Source organism: Pseudorasbora parva, chromosome 7 (assembly GCF_024679245.1).
Source record: "Pseudorasbora parva isolate DD20220531a chromosome 7, ASM2467924v1, whole genome shotgun sequence".
NCBI classification, from domain to species: domain Eukaryota; kingdom Metazoa; phylum Chordata; class Actinopteri; order Cypriniformes; family Gobionidae; genus Pseudorasbora; species Pseudorasbora parva.
In genome coordinates, this window is record NC_090178.1 from 26076714 (window position 1) to 26081604 (window position 4891).

The 4891-nt window shown below is 33.5% G+C and overlaps 1 long non-coding RNA gene across 1 annotated transcript; it reads left to right on the forward strand.

The window, feature by feature from the left end:
* Window positions 1-870: 870 nt before the first annotated feature.
* LOC137083755 (uncharacterized) lies at window positions 871-4123 on the forward strand. Its single transcript, XR_010906595.1, has 3 exons — window positions 871-1163; window positions 2181-2228; window positions 3924-4123. It is a non-coding gene; the product is annotated as an uncharacterized lncRNA (long non-coding RNA).
* The last annotated feature ends 768 nt before the right edge of the window (window positions 4124-4891 follow it).

Here is a 4891-nt window from a genome sequence, read left to right on the forward strand (position 1 = left end):
GTATATATTGAACTACACGGAGCTAAAAGTCAAAGTAATAATTATACATACAACTCCAGAGAACTGTAGACATGAACAAACGTATCTGAATACATTTTTAAGAAATGTTTCTGTATTACACATTTTTACTGATTCATGCCGTCCTACCGCGACTATTTTTGGCCAGGGACACCACGTTGCCGTCGGACCAATGTTTGCTGGGTCCAGTCTGAAAGACTGAGAGGAAAAGAAACAAAATTATTATTATTATTATTATTATTATTATTATTTTACTAAAAGATTCGGGGCTTTTGACAAAACATTCGGGGCTTGCCCCATTAGCCACCCCCCCCCCGCTCCGCCCCTGGTGTGGAAGTTACCATTATGACGTTGTGTGGACATTGGATTTTGGTTGCTTACAACACAACCTAAAACTAACAAAATATCAACGTCTAATGATGTTAGAATTTGACGTTGTGTGGACGTTACCATTATGACGTTGGCTTGACGTTTGATTTTGGTTACTTACAACACAACCTAAAAACAACTGAATATCAACGTCAGCTGATGTTGGTACTGGACGTCAAATTAACGTTGGCATTAGACATTGAGCTGACGTAGAATTTTGGTCACTGACGTCGCTACCAAAATATAACTAAATATCAATGTCTTATGACGTTGTGTGCCTGCTGGGAAAACATTGAACATGCCAGTGAAATCTTGCTTCACTCTAACCAAAAAGATTTGAGGCTGCAATTGCTGCCAGAGGTGCTAAGTACTGAGTTTAGTATATGAATACTTGTGCAATGTGACATTGTGATATTTGAGTTTTGTTATTTTTTATCACAAATATATCACAAAATTGTTTTCTCAATGTCCTTATGGGGTATGGAGTATAGATTGATGTAGAAAAAAAGAGGAATAAAATAAAGTGATAGAAAATAACCTAATCAACCTGACAGATATGATGTTTATTTAAGTTTCTCTAGTGACCACAGATGCTCCAACCTCATCTGACAGTCCTGTTGTTCAGACTGAAGGCAACCTTGACCCGAGTGCAGCAGTGACCACTAATCTGACCGCAGCAGTGATGGCCACAATAGTGTCTCTGTGTGTCCTCATATCGCTGATCATCTGTCTGATTCTTTATTTCAAAAAACAAAGGAGCACAATCAACAGCCAAAGTAAGTCCACAGTTGGAGTCCTGAAAAGTTTAACACTGTTGAATTGTTCTTAAACAGCATATTTTAAGTCATACTAATAGTTTACGGACCATATATTTACATCAAGTGCAAATAGCATGTCTTGTTGGCAAGTGCTGTTTAATGTTTCAGTGGCGTAGTGAGTAAAGCATAAGATATTCTTGATGTGATCGAATCCGCATTTGCAGAGCTCGCTACATATCACATCAGAAAGGCATTTACTTTCAACAAAAATTAAGAAAATGTTCTAAAAATGGAAATAAATTCCCAACGAAATGTTTAATAATAATAAAAGCATATTTTGGGGTATGTAGGGAGGGCTTTTATTGTCCCATTAAGGCGGCATCCATTTAATAATTTGAATAAATATAATCATTTACACTATTTTATCCTGTTTATGTACAACAATAGTGAGGTGCAAATAGTATGTCTGTGTATCTCTGTAATAGTGTATCTGTCCAAATAAAGCATTTAATTACTATTTAAACATATTGCAAACACTTTTACAGGGTGTAAATAGAATGTATCACTATTTTCACTTAGTAAATAGCATAAACAATGATTTGCACTTAGTGTAAATATCATCTATTGCTAAGAAAAAACGTTATTTGCACTTGGTGTAAATAAAATCTAGTTGATAAATAGCGTCTATCGCTATAGTTTATTGGAAAGACAAGAGGCTAAACACACGTGGTCCAAATTATAAAGATATAGATCTGCTACACTGAACTTACATTTGTTTATTTTGCAGTGTTTTTTATGAGTGAATTTAAATATATTCTTATTGCAAGATTTGCTGTTACTGTATCAGAAAGGGAAAGCAAAGTAAATGTATTTATGATTTTAATGTGTTGAAATGAGACGTGAAATACAGCCCATATCATGCCATCATGATGAAAATCTTCATGTTGAAAAGAAAGACTATATTGTAACTTTTATGCCATATCCTGATGTTAGAAGTTGATCAGATGGTAAAGTTCTTACTTTTGTATCTTGTAGTTGAATTGAACTGCTGGTCTTCTGTATATTATTTTGAAATTTCAGAAGGTAAGTGATATTCATGCGTAAGTCCATCAGGCTTGTGCACAATTCAGAATTCAATTGTGAATGACTCCTAAATTCTAACTCAATTCTTGAATTTGAATTGAATATGATTTGATGTCAAAAACAGGATCTAGAATTACAATTTGAATTTAAATTAAAGTAAGCAGAATTGAAATTCAAGAAAAAAAATCAAAAAATGTAATGTCCAGCAGCTTCCTCTGCACCTGTGTAGAGAATCTTTAGTGTTGCAGGAAAAATCTTCAGACCAGAACGCTGCAGACTCAATGATAAAACTTTTGAGGAGTGATTGAGAATTAGATGCTTCAGTGTTGCTCAGTGAGTTTTGCACAGGAATTAATGATAACTGCATTTACAATAACTTTGTGTTATTTGATTACTTTGAAATGAAAATAATATTGGAACAAAACTAATTCAACAACATTGGGGGGCAAAGATCATTATCTATATTTTAGAACAAAATGTAAGCAGGGTTGAGGAGTACACAGTAAAAAAAACAAATCATGGGCTGATCATTAAATATAGTGTGTATATTTTCTTAAGAAAATTGTGGTTCGGCGTTGAATATAAATAAAACCAAGAGATACACTTTCATAGTTTGTTAAGGAAATGTAATCAATTTTAAGGCTTGAATTGAGGAACCGATTAAGCTGATAAAATTAAGGAAAATAAGGTTACTTCTTTATTTGAAGAGAATTAGCTAAATTGTGCAGTTTTATTTAGAGACACCATTGTTAGTTCCCAGCATGCTTTGCATATGGCTGGAAATATTGAAATGAAGTGTTGTTTAATGTGTTTTTGAGTGAAGGGAAACATCTGCTAATGTATAATATTCATTTATGTTTGACATTTGAAACAATTTCTGTTTGTTGAAGTTTTGATCGTTACCTCTGTGCAGAAGCTTATGGTTAGGTTGTGATGTGAACAACTGCAAGTATTATTATTTAATTAACTTTTCTAATGCTAGTGCAACAACAAGATTGTTTCTACTTGTGCCCACATCAATCTAATCTAATTTATATATTTTTTTAAAGTCAACTTAAATTAAAAAGCACATTCCACTAATAATATTTAATTCATCATTAAAAACTATACTTAAATATTATGTGTAATATTGTAACCATAACAATATAAGTAGATAATGTAGATAAGTAGATAATGTGTAATATTTTTACAGTGTAGATAAGTGTAAGGAAATTGTGTTTTTTTAATTACATAATTAATGTAATTGTTGTATTACTGAGGTAAAATGTGTAATTCAATTAGTTACTAATCATATTAAAAGGAAATTGCTTTGCATTGATAAAGTAATCCAAATAAAGTAATCCAAACCACATTAAAATGGGTAACTTATAACAGTAAGCACTTACTGTTACTTACAATTTCCAAAATAACCTTTCTACCCTGAGTGTATGAGAGATTCAACACATTCTTTCTGTTGTGTGACTGTGGAATTTCTTTGAATTGCCATGAATTTAATTCCACTTCCTGTCATTCCAATTGCAATTTAAATTCAACTTCCTGTGGGGCGGAGTCAATTCAATTCAGATTCCAATTCATGAATCAAATTGAGGCCAATTCTGAAATTCTGAATGTTGCACAAGCCTGAAGTCCATACAAAATATATACAACAAATGTATACTTGATCAAGTGTTTTTAATTATAGTCTTTCTCTTGCAGGGTTTGATGTCCCATTCATTCCTTCAGATAAACGTAATGCATAAATCATGACCTGCTGTTAGTTACTGCATCACATGATGAAAGGTGTAATTTTGTAAATCAAATCAAAATATATGCTTCAGAAAAGCTTCCAACTTTTATTAACTCACTTCATAACATGGCTGCACAAATAAATGCATGCAGACATCTGCAAATATGTACATGATTCAAAATAATACATTTACAGGGTTTTTATTTTTTTACCAAATCATTTTTTGACGTTATTTCTAACGGTTGGTCTGAACAAAGAGAAGCTTCTGCATGCAAACCAGATGAGATGTATGATGATATAAATGAATCAAAGTCTTTGAGAAAGTCAGTTATATACAAATGTTTTTGGGTATTACTCTGTGTGGTGTGACAGGCAGCGGGGCGAGGGACCACGAGAGCACACCGGTCTCGTCTCGTGGCCATGTGACGGGAGCATATAAGGAGAGCAAAGGGCTGCGGAAGACGAGAGAGGACCAGGCCTGGAGTTTATGTTTAGTTTTGTTTTACGTGTGTTTGTGTTAGTGGGCAGTCGTCCGTGAGGGGCTGCCCACGTTTTATTTTGTGTGTTTGCGGGCAGTCGTCCGTGAGGGGCTGCCCGCGGTTTTACTTTCGTTTTGTTTATTTATTTTGAATTAAAAGTTTTTGAACGTTCACCGGTTCCCGCCTCCTTCCTTCCCAGCTACTAACTGCGTTACACTCTGTGTGATGTTTTTAGATATGATTCCATGTAAACTTTTTAATCATACTGTATCAATTATAAATATATTAAGCACTCTTTAAAGAGGTCATTAACGTATTTTTTTAAATATTATATTATGTTTTTTGAGGTTCACTTATGTTAGCAAAATTTGTACATAAAAACACATCATAATTTAGAAGTAATAGGCTTGTCCTTCGTGTTTATGACCCTCTTTTTGAAACAGGAATTGTTTTGAAAA